A 17,692-nucleotide genomic window follows, 5' to 3' on the forward strand; every position below is an offset into this window, starting at 1 on the left:
AGTCCCCGCTACCTTTATTAGAAGAAGAAAATCCTTCTAAAGGTAACTTGATGGTGGTTTATCGCTGTCCGTGCGGGGAGGATGTTTCTGATCATAGCAGACTATTTAATCTGTCTGACAAAAGCATAGCAAGACCCAAGAGTGGGAACCTGAAAGCAGCCAAGTTCAGGCTAGACGTGAAATTTATATTTTAAACAGTCGGAGTGTGGTTAACCCTGGAAATAACTTGACGGATTCTCTGTCGCTGAGCTGTATTGATGCTGGCTGATGCAGCTTGCACGGGGATACCAGATCCCGCAAACGGCATCGCACTGATTATTCCAAACCGATGCTGGAGTCTGGTGGCTATGGGGCTACTGGGACAGAGGCTGGATCTTCCACACGGATACGTGCTGTCCTTTTGGACGTATCGGCTTTTTTAGAGCTAATTAAGCTGTGTCCGAGACAGCGCTTCATTGCTCCATGCAGCTGGTTAAAGCTGAGGTCCGGAGCTGGAGATCAAAAAGAAGTTGTAGGCACGACTTGAGAGTTTCTTGCTGGGGTTCTGTGCTGGCTGTTATAAACACTAGAAAAGGGGGTATTATGACCTCACTAGAAAAGGGGGTATTATGACCTGATGATTTTTTTTTACATTTCTATGTGCCTCTTTAAAACCCACGTTGTTCTTTTTTGATGCCCTAAAGAAGCAGCTAAATTTCCTTGAAATCCCTCCCGTGCTGAAGTCTCCACGTGGCAGTTCAAATCCACCCGTGCGTGTTACTCTCTGCGCGTCGAGGGCGTAATGCCGTCCTAATCTCTTCCCTCTGCCTGCGGCCTTTCTCTGGGGACCTCTGTTCTGAAAAGTCACCTTATTTGGCTGCACATGATACTTGAAGCTTGCAACCGCCGTGGCCCAATCGGTAGCACTGTGTTATTTCAAGGACGAGGGGCAGCCGAAGCTGGCCCTTTGACTTGTTTGAGACACTCTGCTGGCGTTTCACCGACGTCCTTGTTCTTCAGTAGAAACTTATCACCGAGCGACTCGAGTTTAATTGAATTCACGTCAAAGCAATAGTAGTGGCTGGCTCAGCCTGTCCCAGCATTGCCACCAAGGGTTTATTTATTTATTTTCATTTTCACAGCTACCAAAGCCTTAACTACGGCTTATCTGATACTGCATCAATGGGGAAGATGATAGGGTCTTCTGAAAGAGAAACTGAAGTCAGGTGCCCACAAGGAAATTCTTGCTACAGTCACCTGCTCGTTGGCAGCCTCAGCAGAAAGCTGCGAACGTCATAAGCAGAATTCAAATAAAACATATACAGAGCTTGGTTCTTGCTTCTAGCAGCAAATCAGAGTAGTCTTCCGCGTGGGCTTCTCCCAGATGGTGAAAACTGCCACTAAAGCTAACGAAGCTACACTAGAGTCTTCCACTTGAGTCGGCGTGGAGTTACCTGTTGGAGGTTTTGTAGATTGGGCTCCTCCAGGAACCTTAGAGAGGATGGCTACCGTATCAGTCCCGTTGTAGGCTGTAGCCATGGTTGGGCGGCTCTGCTCTCTGCCTTCTGCCTCCCATACCCCTGCTCATTAGTCTGTCCTCTTTTTTTTATTCCCATCCGTTTGAGGACAAACATGTTCCTGAGCCCTTCCGCTCACTGGAGCCAACGGTTGAGGCCCTTTACCTAAGGTTTCCGTCTGCTTTTCAGTGATGCTGGCATCACTGATGGTTCCAGAGTGGTGCCACCTTGATGCAGATGCTACAAGAGGAGCAGCTGAGAGGTGCTAGAGAGGTGAGAATAGGTGGAAGGAGTGATAATGAAAAAAAAAAAAAAAAAAAAAAAAAAGAAGATTAGGACATTGTAAGCCTGAAAGTGAGTTCCTGACCTGCTCTGTGGAGTCATGAAGACAGAGTCCCTCCCTGGCTGCACGTTCAGGAGCCTGAACTGAGAGGGTGGACTTTTTGAAAATGCAAGGGGTCGTATCGAAACCGGATCTCACTGCTCTCTCTGTCTCCATTTATCACTGTAATGTTGGCAAGAGATAGTGGACAATCTCTTAATTTCTGAGATCACGGTTCATGCCAGCGCTTGGCTCCTGACCACCGACATCCCTAAGCCATTATCATTCTCCTTGAGGCCCTGAATGAAGTACTTGAGGACGCATTTCGCTTTAACCACATGAATACTCCCATTGAAATGACTCAGAACCATGTCCTTCAAGTTAAGAGCAGTAAATCAGTGCTACCAGAGATCATTTTTTTTCTTAATGTTTCATACTTTTCTCAAATATTGACCAAACTCAACAAATTCTATGTCTTAAAGTGCAATGCTATGGAGCACCCCTGAAAAGAAATAATGTTTGGCTCTTTTCCTGGTTTTCTTCAAGTATTGTTTGCTTCAGATGTTTTTATCGCTCTGTGTTTTGTTGGGTTGGTTTGTGGGGTTTTTTTGGTGTAGCCGTATAAAATTGTCAGCGTCTATTAATGCATTTTGCGTGGCTGGCCTCAGGCCAGCAAATGTAGAGGAACAAGGTTCTGGTCCCTCCCAGGTTCACATCTTTAAATTTGCGAGGAGGAACAAACCCTCCAAGGAAACAGTGCGGAATCAACACAAGAGGTCCTTGGGTGCAACAGATTGCCTTGGGCTGTTTACTGTAGCAAATATATTTGTACAAGCACATCCTGGCGGTCGGTTCTCTGTGGACACGGCAGCAGCAAAAGGGGAAGAAACCATTTGCAAGTCCTCAAATGCGCCCTGCTCAAGCACCTGGTTTTCTTTTGAAAGACAAAGGGGCACGATAGGTCATTGGGCTGCTGCAGGTAAGTAGAAGGCATGTTACCAGTTGATCAAGGCTATGTTTCGTATCTCCACCATCAAGACGGCTCACAGGCAGCAGGTAGACAGGAAAGTCAGGGAGAAGCTGGATGTCGGTAGCCCTAATGCTTTGGGAATGTTTGCAGGATCAGGGCCGCCATTTGGCTGTTCGTTGGGTAGCGTTGGAAAGGATGAATTTCCTAAGGAGTGAGGACCCTTGTGATCCTGAGCCGTGAAATGTTGAAGATGAGCTTATCTTAAGGTAGCTGAGCAGCTTGGTTCAGAAAAGTCACCTTCAAAATCAAGACAGTGTAAGGGAAATGAAGGCAGGGAGCTCAGGGAAGGGACAATTCTGCTGTCATGCTTGGTGTGTGGTGTCAAGACGTGACACCTTGACAGAGCACCAGAAGAGGCTGCCCAGACAGGGTGTGGAGTTTCCTTCGCTGGAGATACTCAAAACCCGCCTGGACGCATTCCTGTCCAACTGCTCTGGGTGACCCTGCTCTGGCAGGGGGTTGGACGAGATGATCTGCAGAGGTCCCTTCTTCCAACCCCTGCCATTCTGGGATTCTGTGCCCATTCTGTGATCTTTGTGGTGACGTAGGTGCGGTGCGTCTTTCCTCCTTTCAGAACTTTCTCTCCCAGCTTGGTCATCTAAACCCCTCCGAACTCTGCCAGACTTTGAGGGTTGAGCGAGAAGCTGGTGTTCCATGAAACCCGCGTGAAACTTAGTGGGGTGCCAAGAGAGAAAGCAAGACCCAGCATCAGTTGCGTTTGCCTGACAGAAGATTCTCGGTGGCCTTTTATTAATAATACTACTTTGTACTACTTGATATCTTTCATCCAAGGATATGCAAATATTAATTGATTGAGAAACTCCCTGCACTCAACTTGATGGCATTTCCTTGTTTGTTTTGGTATAATGCAGTAACTTCTGAATGTCACATCTCATCAGTACAAAACCCGGGGTGGGGGGGGGATGTTCTATCCAGCAATAAGCAGAGCCCTGATGTTTTGAAGACAGAAATGTTGGCCTGGAAATGCCAAAACGGAGAGAACAGAAGGGAATGGAGCACCCAGAGTAACAGTGGGGAAGGAATAAAATTCAACAAGGGCGAGTGTAGGGTGCTGCACCTGGGGAGGAATAACCCCCTGCACCAGCACAGGTTGGGGGTGACCTGCTGGAGAGCAGCTCTGTGGAGAGAGACCTGGGAGTCCTGGGGGACAACGGGATGACCACGAGCCAGCGATGGGCCCTGGTGGCCAAGAAGGCCAATGGCATCGTGGGGGGCATCCAGAAGAGCGTGGCCAGCAGGTGGAGGGAGGTCATCCTCCCCCTCTGCTCTGCCCTGCCCTGGGGAGGCCCCATCTGGAGCCCTGGGTCCAGTTCTGGGCTCCCCGGTTCCAGAAGGACAGGGAACTGCTGGAGAGGGGACAGCAAAGGGCCACCAAGATGATGAGGGGACTGGAACATCTCTCTGATGGGGAAAGGCTGAGGGATTTGGGGCTCTTCAGTCTGGAAAAAAGCCAACTGAGGGGGGATCTTATTAACACTGATAAATACTTCAAGGGGGGGTGTCAGGAGGACGGGGCCAGGCTCTTCTCAGTGGTGCCCAGGGACAGGACAAGGGGTAACGGGCACAAACTTGACCGTGGGAAGTTCCATCTCAAGACGAGGAGGAACTTCTTTGCTGTGAGGGTGGCAGAGCCCTGGCACAGGCTGCCCAGAGAGGTGGGGGAGTCTCCGTCTCTGGAGACATCCCAAACCCACCTGGAGGCGTCCCTGTGCCACCTGCTCTGGGTGACCCTGCTCTGGCCGGGGGTTGGATGAGGGGATCTCCAGAGGTCCCTTCCCACCCCTGCCACTGTGTAATAGTCACAAGGGTAGAGAGAAGCCAGGGGAAGCTGTTATACTGAGGATGATGAAGGAACAGACAGATCCCTTGGTATGGGGTGGCAACTGTGCTGACAAAAGCAACGCAAGCAGGTAAAATGATGGGAAAAAAAAAAAAAATTGAAGATTTTATGGAAAGCCCATGGCAGCACTGGGAACAGAGCTGAAATGTTCTCATCTAGGTCCCCCATATTTTAAGCAGAAGACCAGCCTTTTTGGACCGCTCACAGCTGGTCTGAGCTGGCATCGTGCAGGAAGCTATGTCAACTTACGCTAACTGCGGATCTAGCCTTGGATATCTTGATTGGAATCTATGGTGGTAATTATTCATGCTCACCATTTGTATTTTGGGACTAATTAACTATTCCAGGTTCCTATAAAGAATATTGTCAACTATTTAATGGCTCATTGAGTTTAGCAGGATTTCTAGCTTCCCTTTTTACAATTTCAACAGAATAGTTATTGTGATTTGTGTCTTGGAGTAACAGCTAGTGAGCTGTGAGCAGACCGTGCGTATTATGATGTTAGTTCTACCCTTTGACAAATAGGTTTTAATTGGCTTTACATGTATTCTGCTTGATGATACGAGGCATCCGGAGATAGGAGATGCGATACTAGAGTTTGTCTCAAAAGATATAAAAGCAGTGCCTTGGCGCTAACGCGAGTTCCACAGACACTTTTCAGCTTTAGACGATGAGGATGAATATTTAAAATTAACTCCTGTAGGTGTTAGTCCGTTGGTCTTGCATCCGTCTTCGTAAAGGCGTTTGAGCCTAATTCTGAAGCCCGGGTCTTTCAGCCTAATTTTGCACTAACGAAAGAACTTTAGGTTTCTGACTAGCTCAGCGCGTTGGCTGTTGAATACTTCTGAAAATGGCTGTTTGTCCAGTGAAAATTGTGTACTGTTCTGAACACGTAGTCCTGATTTTGCTTGCAAGGTTTTTAAAAACGTGGCCTGGAGTACTCCTGAAATTATGCCTTTGTAATATGCCTTTGTATGTCCGAGTAAGCCTTTGTAACCCACTTCTCTGCATTTTCATACGGAAATGCATTTGTTGTGATCTCCAAACCGCATTTCTCAAGGCAACAGCTTGAGCATAGCACCCTACTAGAGAGAATCCCCGAGTCCTTAATTGCCACCTCTGGTTTAGTCGATGGAGAAGGCAGCTTCATCTTCTGGGCTGGGGCTTTTTAGATTGAACCCGTGCCCTTGCATTTCCTCAGGAAGAACGCGGGAGACGGGCGCGCCTGAGAAGCAAGAGCAGCGTTTTGCTGGGCTTATGTCCTTGTCCTTACTCACGCTTTCATGTACTTCTGGGGTGTGGATCCAGAGATGCTCATAGCTGAGGCTGACCGGGACAAGAGGAAGAAGCAACAAGTGACTGTTTGGAGATTCATTCTCTTTACAGAAGGTTTTAGACATGTTGCCACCCGCACATAGTTAAGAGGGCAAATTTTGACACCTTGCCAAAGGTGGAGCTCCATCCTCGCGTGGCTCCGTTACCACCATTTCCTTGCCCGCGTAGCTTCATGTTGTGCCATGTGATAATCAAACCATCCAGGAATGGGGGCGATGGGACAGTCCCTATTTGCGTTTTGCGTAGACGCTGTTGTCGTGGTTTTCATCTGCCCGAAGAATGGATGGGGAGGATCTCAAGCGTTTGTAAAATACCGGAGTTAAAACCAACTGAACCTTTAGCTCAACTTTAATTTAGTATTTCAAGAGCCCGTGGACAAAGACTGCAAGCTCCTCTCACGTGGAGCTGACGTGGGATGGTGACCATTTGAGGTTGTTTTCAGGCTGAAAGGAATGAAGGCTAATTACCCACGGGCAAAGTTCTGTCTCAAATTCTCTGAATCATCCGCTCACCTGAACAAGGGGAGAAAATAGAGCCCTTTTGTTTGCTTTGGAGATAACCATATCGTCTGTTATTCTTGCAAAAGAAGTAAACACCAAAACACATGAGGACTTGAGCAGGAACAATATTGAGGACACCAGTCAGGGAATTGAAAGCTTGCACGTCTGCAGATTGTCAGTGTTACCAGGGGACAGCAAAGGCTGGGAATCAGGTGTGTGAGAGGCAGAGAAGGGCTGTCAAAAGGAATTCATACTAATTTTTCCTAATACATGATTCCCGGAATATTTTCTAGCGCCTGTCTCATCACCGTGTATTGCGTATAAAGAAGCTGCACCCAACTGAAAGAAACATTTTCTTTGGCTCTGCGAGATTTCATCTAAGATAGGTGTGTAGCCTTAAATAATTCAGTGTCATCCGCGTCCGTGATGTCTGTTAACCGCATTCAAATGAGTCTTTATGGAAAACAGACTCGATCAAATAAAAAAAAAAAAAAAAAAAAGAAACCAAACAATCTCCCAAAGTAGTCTTTTGGCAATAGGTCTCCTAAATCTTTAACAGCCTTCTCTCATGCTAAATAGAGAAGCCAATTTGCAAATTCCGAAGCGAAGGGCGGCCTGTGCTGGCTTGTAGGCCACAGGGGTATGACCCAGCTTGTCAGCAGTTTCCTTGTTGCACAATCTGCACCTATCACCTATGAGATAATAAAGAAATCCTGCTGGGAGGGGGGAAAAAAAAAAAAACCAAACCCAACCCTAATGGAAATATTTTTATTGATGTTTTGGCTTTGCTGAAGGGAAAGATCAGCCAAGGTGGAGGTGGGCAGTTTATTTGACTGAAGAGGCAGGGAGGGATGCCCCGATCACGTTTTACAAGTTTGTATTCTGCGCGGGGATTGGAGTCGCTCTTCTGCAATTCAAAAATTGTAGAACCAAGACTTTGAATCGGGATTTACTTTTGGCTGTGTGCTCTCTCTTACGCCCACAATAACGGTATCCCCGTGCTTCACTTAAACACCAGAGGAGTTCAGATAATTCAACAAGTAAGCACAATAGCTTAAAAACAGGAGATATACCTATTATTCTGCTGATAAAGGGTTAACACTTATTTTCCGTATCTACCAAAAAAATGCCCAAATCCTCAAGCAAAAGTGTGTCCCGTGCAATCTGTATTGCAGATCCCTTGTCCAGGCTGCAGATTTACTGCCTGTCTTAAACCAGTGCCGGGGTTTATTCCACAGAAGGACCTCCTGGGCGTAAGGACAATCTCACCCTCTTTTCAGTCCCCGCCAGGAATAGGCAGGTTTCAGGTTTAGTTTTATTTATTTTTCCTGTTCTGTTCTTTTTCTTTTTTATTTCCTTCCTTTCTTATTTTCGCCCGCCTCCCCTGCTGCCCATTGTGAAGCTGTCGAGTCAGATCCTCGGCAGAGGCGTTCCTTTGGTAGGAGCTGCGCTGACTCGCTTTCTGCTGTGCCACTAGAGGATGTAAAAAGCTAATAAAGACCGGTTTCCCCAGAATATTTAAAAGCCTCTCCACCCCAAAGGCATAGAACCCTGGGGTGGGGACCTTTCTGGCCCCTTCCAGCTGGCCAGAACTTGACCCTTCACGTCTTTCCTTGTCTTCTTTTCATCTGCTGCCACGTCCTTTGCTTTCTTTCAGCGAGTGAGCAGGTCTGGATCCCCAAAAACTCAATAATTTGGGTTGTGTGATGGCTTATATTTGAACTAAGCTTTTCAGTTTTGGCTTCGTTGATAAGTCTCAGTGTGTATTTGCTTTAAAAGCTCTCCCAAATATTAACCACCGTTATTAGAAAATCACAGCTCTCACCCATGGAGATTGTATTCGTTCCCTTCCCCTTGCCCCAGGTGTGCAGTTTGACTCTAATAATGTCAGAATCATGAGTTTTTAAAGCACAGTAAGTTTTTTTTTTTCTGGTTGAATTCAATGGACATCACAGAGCTGAGAGAAGAAAATACAATCCATCTTCTGTGAAATGAACTCAGTCATCCTTCAGTTTATTGAGTGAGAGGGAATACGAAACAAATCCACAAATGTCAAAAGCAGTCTACGAGGGATCATTCCATTTCTTTTTCCATTTGTTTCCTTGATTAAAATGATTTTTAACCGATTCCTCTCTTAATTTAATATGACAAAATATAATTCACTTGAATATCCTCTGGAACCCCCCCTGCCAATGTTTGTGCTTGGCCAAATTTGCAGGAAATAGGGTGGCAACGGGGAGGGACGTTGCTGAATCATGGGCTCGTGCACATCAATGATCTCTTTACTATAACTGTAAAAATGTGATGAGAAAAATTCTAGCCCCATTAAATTCAGTGGCAGATTCCTACTGATTTGAATGGGCTGGCAAAGTACCCCAGTGGTGAGCGACTGGTATTTCTTCCGAGATGGAAAATGTGGTCGGGAGCTCAAGTCTTGTGCTCAGGAGCAGCTGAGGGAGCTGGGGGTGTTCAGCCTGGAGAAGAGGAGGCTGAGGGGAGACCTTCTCGCTCTCCACAGCTCCCTGAAAGGAGGGGGTAGCCAGGGGGGGTCGGTCTCTTCTCCCAAGGAACAGGCAATGGGACAAGAGGAAACGGCCTCAAGTTGCATGAGGAGACGTTTAGGATGGATATTAGGAAATATTTCTTCATGGAAAGGGTTGTCAAGCATTGGAAGAGGCTGCCCAGGGCAGTGGTGGAGTCGCCATCCCTGGAGGGATTTAAAAGCCGGGCAGACGTAGTGCTGAGGGACGTGGGGTAGTGGGGGTTTGGGCAGTGTTGGGGTGACGGTTGGACTTGATGACCTTAAAGATCCCTTCCAACCTAGTTGATTCTATGATTCTATGAAAAGAGTAGGTCTTTTAGGTCTTTTAGCAATATTTTTCTGCCTATGAGCTTATTCTGCTGGCTGCAAACGGGCCTTTTGGCAAGCACTGGACTGGCAATTTCTGTGCTAAAATTTAATCCCATAGATTGTGCTCGGTAGACCCCTCTCTGCAATCCTGCACATTGAATAATTCACACACCTCAACAGAACCCCTCTGCAGACAGGTTCTGCCTTCCGAGTTCTCCGCCGTTCATGGGGTCCTTCTGAAACTCCCAGGACCATACTCACCATGTAAATAAGGTTGGTTGCACTGGAATGTGTGATTAATTTGGGTATGAGTCGGAGCAGCTCCATAAGAACATAGCGAACAAGACCAGCAATCCATCCAGCTCGTCGTTGCCGCACTGTAGGAACAGGGAAGTATGTGTAGTTCCCCAGTCGCAAACCTTTCCAGTTGGATCATACAGTCTTTTCCGTTTCCTGATGGAATAAATATCTTTATGTAGGAGGCAGAAGTCTTTCCAGCATTCCACAAGCATGATGAGTGACTCTTAGCAGTCACCTGGGGCTAGAAACTGTGATTCCGCTCTCCCGAGAAACCCCTGCAATGGTTTGCCCAGCGTCATCCGGGGAGACTGGGGCAGAAAGAGGATTACAATCCAGATTGCCCAACCCAATTTTGTGCTGTATCCGCAGCGAGGTCCTAATTCCCTAAAAGCTTCTAAATGGGAGGATTGCTGAGGTCTTTCTGTTTTTCTGAGTAGCTGTGGCTATTCTTTGAACTCTGGCGCATAACAGAAATGAGTAATGGAGTCGAGCCTACAATGAAAATGAAGATCGTGAAGAGCTATCTTTGTGAAGCAGTACAAGATTATTTAGGAAAAAGGTTTTTTTCCCCCTCTACTAAGGCCATTGTTGTTATATCAAATCTAATATCCTGAAGTGAAAAGAAAGTCTTAAAAAGTTGAAATAGAGGAGTAATGAATTAAGAGCCACCAGACATTGTTAGTTTAATATTACATTTTAAAGAGCTGAATTTAAGTGAGAGATAATTTAACTAAGGCACCATTAGTAATTTTTCCTGCGTTAATTTGAGAGCCAGACCTGAAACAGGAGTAAATCTGTGCATCTGTGGAGGTTCATACTAGCAGAGGAGCCGAGCAGTTGAGCAGCCTGGTCTAGTGAGAGGGGTCCCTGCCCATGGCGGTGGGGTGGGAAGGAGATGATCTTGAAGGTCCCTTCCAACCCAAACCCTTCTGGGATTCAGAGGTGGAGCCGGGTGAGCAGCCCTGGAGACTCGGTTTTCCCTGCGCCTGAGCAGCCGGCCCCGTGATGGAAGTGCCCGTGTCCCTTCGCTCTCCCTCTTCCCGACCATCACCCAGACCCGCTGCTGGCAACGCTCTGGGATGTGCCACGGCATCCCTGGCAATTCCGTGCAATCCCCACAGCCAGCGCAGGAGGGTAAATTAATGCTTAATTAAAAGCTGACATAGGAAGGGAAATTAAATTAATGTCCTAATTAATGCTGCGGGTTTAGTCCAAATAGGAAACTTAATGATTCTCCAGCACTACACTTACCTCTGAGCAGTGATGAATTTCGGCTCATTTGGCCCCAATCCTGGAAAACATCCTCATTAAAAAAATGTATCGAAGCCCACGCTTGATTCTGTTCCTGACATGCTTAATTGCTGGCCTGGATAGGCACGGAGTTAAGTGTTTGATTAAATAAGGTGGAGCTATTGGGAAAATTTTGCATAATGGTCCCCAATTTGCTAAGCTGATTTGACTCTTTAAAAAATGTCACTTAACATCCCCTATTAGAATGAGGCATTTAGAAGATACGGTTTAGTGATGGCTTTTGTCGGAGTTAGGTTGGTGGTTGGACTAGATGATCTCAAAGGTCCCTGCCGCCCTAGGTGATTCTGTGGTTAGTCAGTGTTGCGGTGTTTCTCTTATTGCAGTAGTTTTCGTGGCGTGGGTATTTTTGTAAACGTCGCTTCTTTATGTTCAAGAAGAATCGAAAGTCTACTAGAGCAGCAAGTTTTCTGTGAAGGAAAACGGGACCAGGAGAAGTATTTGAAGGATTGAGACGACGTCTACACCCTACCAGGGTTCATTTCCGTTAACAAATCTTGGTTTATTCGTGACAAAGGCTTCCCTTTGACAAGCGTGTGGTGTACAACAACGTGTCAACCTGAAAATGCTTAGATATTTAGGTTGCTCCACTGGTTGGAAAATGAGCTTTGTGGAATGGCTTTTGGACCTACCCTATAGCCCGAGCTGTCTGCACCCTCCGGAGGGAGAGGAGGGGAGGCAGAGGTGGGCTCCGATAACACAGGTAGTGGCAGATGAATTGCTGAAAGGTCTATTTTTGGCATCAAGGGCCATGTTCTTCTTTATCAAGGGCTTGATAAATACCGCGGAGGATGAAATGCTCCGGCCTACGCCACGCAGGTTGCATGAGAAGACCTATAATATTGCCTTGTGACCTTAGATTTTGTGAATTGCTGGATTCAGCACAAGAGGCATTAGCATCAGCATTGGAATACTCGTTTTATCAGTCATATGAGTCAGTCCGGCAGAGAAGCGAGCAAAATTGTTTCCCTGCCTTCCTACCCTTAAAGCTCTCTTGGTTCATTTCCTTCCTTCCTAGATTAGGGAAGCTGCAGGTTGAATTGATTGCGGCCGCTCCCAGAACTTATGTGCATCACTTAAACCATCCCAATTAAGTGCGTTGTGCACTCGGATGGAAAGTCACCGTCAGTAGGTCGGTGTTAACCCTCCCCGGCGCTACCGGGCGGTCAAACCAGGGACTAAGTTCTGTAACTGCAAGGAAATGTTTGTAATTGGAACTGCTGAAGAAGCACCCGTTCTTGCCTTTTCCCCCAACTGCTTCTTTCTACCCAACACGCGCAGCTGCCCAATGCTGGAAAATAACCAAATTGGGGAAAAAAACCCAATTAAAAATCCAAAGGAGGTGCTTAAGCACACAACAAACTGTGATCCCCCTTTCCTATGATGTACCAAACCAGTTAACCTCCGCTCTTTTCACGATGTGAGGTGCCCCGTGAGTCAAATTCCCGGTTGCCGCTGACGGCAGAGGGAAGGAATGCCGTATTCCCAGCGGGGCTGGCGTCGGAGTCGCCGCACCTACTTGTTTCATTTCTCGGCGTTCCTATCGCGTGCGTCCTGGCAGGAGTCAAAGTTGGGCAGAAGAGCTCGTGAGGTCATGGGAGGGAGGAGAAAAGGGTGTGTTTCAAAAAAATAAAACCACATTATTGCTATTTCGTGTATGGTTTGCCTGTGTAGTTTTATTCAGAGTCCTCATGTGTCGGAAGCCAAACCTGCATAAAAAAAGCTGAGACGCTCGTCTAACCTCATGGTTCCTGCAGCTTTAAAAAAAAAAAAAAAAAAAAAAAAAAGATGTTTTAATAATTACGAAGAAAAAACGCCACGAGCCTGAGAAATCATCGCAGTAGGTGGCATTGAGTCTCTTTGAATAAGATTCCTATTGAAATCAATGAGAGTTTTGCGAGTGGTGCTGCTCGGGCGTTATTGATGGGCGACTGAGAGACGATCCTTGTGTTTTTCAGCAGCAGCATCTCCCTCCTCGTCTACACGGTTTTTCTCTCGCCAGTCCCCTTTCTCATCCTTTTAGCTTCAAAAGAAAATCGCTACTGGAAGTTTAAGGGCGCGGACTCATTTTGTAAGCATCAGTCTGGGGCAAGGTCCGTGCGTTTCTTCGGCCTTGTTCGGATCCCAGTTTGGACATTTAGGGAGGATAAAAACAGTGTGGGCATGTCCTTTTGTGTGGGCTGGGGGGAGTTTCCCTCTCCAGAAACCCCCTCTGTCCTCTCACACGAAAAGAAAGTTCCTATAAGCCGGTTTCAGGTCGTGCGTCGCGTGGAATTTGCACCCAGGGCGTAATCCAGCCCCCCCGGCAAACTAGCGTGTGGGGAGCGGTGCGGGTACCCGGCAGCAGGGCAGGGGTGTAGGGGGGGGAAAACCATCCCATTCTGAATCCAGCTCACGATGCCCGGGTGTCTGCAGTGTAGGACCATTTCTCATCCGGATACTCTGGCTCTAAATGTTAAATGTTTTTTTTTATTAGCAGCTCTTCTATTGTGCGCACTGAAAGATGAGTCACTGCCCTTCAGAGCCGAGCTGGGAATCAATAGACCTCTGTGAATTAGATAATGCGCTAAAATATGGATATCTCCAAAGGCATGGGGATTGTGATGGTGACTAATGGGTTAGTGGAAATATACAGTGCAAACAGCCCAAGCAGACAGCAATCTTTCTGGAACCTTCTCTGAGACCCAATCCACTCACAGTGGTTAAGCATCTCGCGCTCCGTGGTCGGGCGGCAGATGAGAGGATGTGGGGAAATTGAGCTCCCGGGCCCTGACGTGCAGAAAATGAATCGTCTGCAAGATTTTCCTCTTAATGACAGAAACCGCCTCGGGATTGTTTGCCGGGGAAACCGGCTGCAGAGGCTGCACCCTGAAGCCTGATTAGAGAGGCCGAGGTGGGTGGGAGATGATTATTCCCCTTTCCTCAGGGCTGGCGAGACTCATCCGCAGCACTGTGTTGAGTCCTGTACTTCCCAGTACGAGAGACACGGACACACTGGAGCAAACGGGCCACCGAGATGACTGAGGCTGGGGGTGGTTGACCTTCCCTTGGGCTGAGGTGATCTCCAGAAGGTTCCCTCAACCCTTCTGCGTGATTCAGTGAAAATCCCGTCCTGGCTCAGTAACCCTTACGCAGTGCGTTCAGGAAAATTTGAAAATCTGTTAAGGCAGAATAGATTCAAGCTTTGCGTTAATTATCCAGAAATAGTCTCACGGTTGCCTGTGATGTTCTTTCCCCTCTCCAAATGGTGCATGAGCAGCCTCCAAATCTTTATTGCAGTTGTCCATTTTATCTAATGAACCTTGCTAGCTTCTGAAAATAATTAGTCAATGAGCTCCCTAAAACCGCGTTAGATGCAAGTAATGCGAGCTCCCAGATCAGGCTCGTATACAGCAGTGAAGTTTGCGTTGGGGATTTTTATTGTTGTTCCTCTAAACGGGGAGGTATAGCCTCAGGCGGATCTGAAAATTGCATCTCCAGCCAGTTGGGGGAAGCAAACGTCAGAAATAATCGTCAACAAAATAAATTTTCCCTCTTGGCACGTGGGGCTCTGGGTTTCTCCACGCCAGGTGCTAACTCCCTCTGCCCCCCAGACTCCCACTCCGGACTGGGAAGAGAAACAAGAGTCGTAAAATCCAACTAGACGTGTTTGGAGATAAAAGGCCAAATTGAATCCCTCGCGTGGCTCTATGGCAGAGAGAGGCAAAGCTGGAACGCAAAGATTCATGGCTGGTGGTTGTACGCCACTGTAAGCCAGCGGATCACGTTCAAATCACCGAGCAGAACCTGAAAAAAAACCCCAACGTGGGGATTTATTGTAGCCATTATCTGCCTCCAGTCTTTTGCAGAGCGCGTCGCCTCAGTGTGCTTTTCCTCCGAAAAAACCATCTGACGTAGGCAAAAGTTTTCATCCCGGTGTAGAGATGAGAGAGGCTCTGCTGAAGGCCAGCGACAGCCACGTGTTTATGGATGGTTTGAAGAGTTCCCCGGGTTGACAGAGGAAGATCTTGGCGTGGCAGTAACCAAACCTGAACTCTTTCAAGTCCCAGGCTCCTGTATTAATCATCCGGACGTAGTTCTGAGACATTTCGTGGGTAATATTGGTATAAAGATGTAAAAACCACCAGGTCTAGCCCATAGAAAGGACGCTAAGCTTTATTGCAGTGATGGGAGAGTTACAGCCACGCAGGACCATCCGGGTATCAACTCCAGATGTTTTATTTTGCAAGTGTTTTGATAGGGCAGCTGTTAATTTTATTGTTTTTGTTTTAAAAGGTAAGGTTTTGTCTGGCTAGAGGGGAGATCTTAGGGACCAAGGCACTACTTTTAACATCTTCCCCATCTGACGGGCCTTCAAAGTTCTGTGCGTTTCAAAGATGATGAAGTTAATTCATCATCTCACTCAGCAGCAAGGAAAATACGCTGGATGTGAGAGCAGGAGCGGCTGGGGGGTGAGTGACAGCTGGGAAGGGAAGGATGCTGTATGGATTTGTGACAGTCCTGGTTGTCTCTTGCGGTTGATTGTGTGCAGCGGAACCCTTCCTGCCACGTCCCTTTCCGCGTGAATGAACTCGATCGCGCGGAGAAGAACAGGAAAGAAAACAATTTTGCTTTCTTAATTAAGTAGTTACGGCAACGCTGAGCAAAAATGCATAAGTGACTTGACTACCTTTGTTACCAAAGGCCGGAAAAATACAATAATTAATTATATTTTACTTATCCACTGGTTGCCTCGGGGGAATAAGAGGCAATTATCACGCAGGCTGTGATATATGTCTGTATATGGCTAGCTGACAGGTATACTTAATGCTTGAGGTCTTTGACCTAAAGCCAGCTGATATTGATTTAGATTTTCTGTAGATCAGATCCTCTTCCTGGAAAAAACCTGCAGATTAAATAGTGACTTAAAAAAAAAATTACTCAAGGTTTACACGAGTGTAAATGTGAGAGAAGACTTCAGCCCCCCAAAGACCTGTCTTGTAACAGAGCGAAGAAAGCCCGTGATTTCTTTGTCTTTTCCTTAAAATGAGTCACCAACCCTGCTGTATTTTGATTTTTTTTTTTAATTCCTGATGCTGCTGAACTTGGTTGCCTCTCATGCGGCTTGTTTCATGGAAACGGGATCCGTGCTGAGATGCATCCCCCGCCTTTCTGAGCAGAAATTTCGGGGGAAATGTCTATTTTCACGTGACACGTGAGTCGCGGTTTGTGCCGGGGAGCGCGTGCAGCAGATGTGGCTGATGCCTCACTGGTACGCGGAAGGGCAGCAGCGACCTTGCGCAGAGGCCGACGTTTTCCCAGGAGTGTTAAATTCCTCCATTCGGCATCAAGGATCAGGGCGACTAAATCCAAATAAATCCAGAGCAACCGCGCTGAAGTCTCGGGAGGCTTTACAGTAGCTGGCGTGGGAGTAGAATTTGGTCCAGAAGAGTTATTTTTGCTTAGACAAAAAACAGTCTCTGCTGGAGAGTGAGCTCAATATAAACGTTAGCTTTCTTCTGTGACAGAAACTTCGTTTTATTTGGGGGAAAAAAAAAAAAAAATGGGGTATGCAAATTCTGCTTGTAGCTGCTTTGGTGTAAACTGGGAGTAACTCATTGACTTTCAAATCCTTGCTCATTTAGAAATATTCTTAACCCGGTTTCCGTGCGTTAAACCACGAGCTATTCTTCCCTCAGATGAAATGCAAATCCAGAAGACGACAAGGATTTTTACAGCAACCCAAGGAATTTAGGAACCCAAATCCCATTGACACCCAATAGAATTTAGGCATGTAAACTTCCTTTACGTCTGTGAAAATCCTAATCTATGATTTTTTTAAAAAAAAAAAAAAAAAAGTGCTGACAGTTTCTTTGACTTACTGAACATCTTTTAGAGAGTGTTTTATATGATTGAGTGCTGAAGAGCTGTCATAAACCTTTTCATTTAGCAGGATCCCCAGATAGATAGCGCGAGGAGTTTGCAATAACAGAGGCGAATGAGAAACAGAGGATTTGCTCTTCTGCCTCCAAACGTTGCTCCCCAAATCCCATGTCCTGCTCTCAGAAATGGAAAGCGTCTTAATTATTCAGGGGAAGAAGGATGCCCTCCCGTAAGTTGTTGGATAATTACGCTGTGCCTGCAGTACCCTGAAGTACTTCACTGGTTTCTGTGCCTTTGAGGCAGCCGAAATGTTGGAGTGCTTTTAGATCTGCGAGTCGTTTCTGGGGGGGGGCGAGGAGACCTGCTGCTAGAGGGGAGGAATATCGGGGCCCACGCAGCCAAAACATCTCCTCGTGCCTGTAAAACTAACCAGGCCACGTAAGGTAGGGTTGGTGTTGCGGATTTCATGGAATCGTAGAATCGTTTCGGTTGGAAGGGACCTTTAAGATCATCAAGTCCAACCATCAACGTGTCCCTCAGCACCACGTCTGCCCGGCTTTTAAATCCCTCCAGGGATGGTGACTCCACCACTGCCCTGGGCAGCCTGTTCCGATGCTTGACAACCCTTTCCGTGAAGAAATTTTCCCCAATAGCCATCCTAAACCTCCCCTGGAATGATTTGAGGCCGTTTCCTCTTGTCAGCTGGTCAAAAGCTAGTCGCCATCTCACCCAGCTTCGATTAGATGTCTTTCTCTTGGAAGGAGGAATCCCAGCCCCGGGGCTTCATTCTCGGAGCTGAGAACCCTCCTCCCGCCTTTGGGGGGTGT

This window comes from Rissa tridactyla, chromosome 20 (genome assembly GCF_028500815.1).
Source record: "Rissa tridactyla isolate bRisTri1 chromosome 20, bRisTri1.patW.cur.20221130, whole genome shotgun sequence".
NCBI classification, from domain to species: Eukaryota; Metazoa; Chordata; class Aves; order Charadriiformes; family Laridae; genus Rissa; species Rissa tridactyla.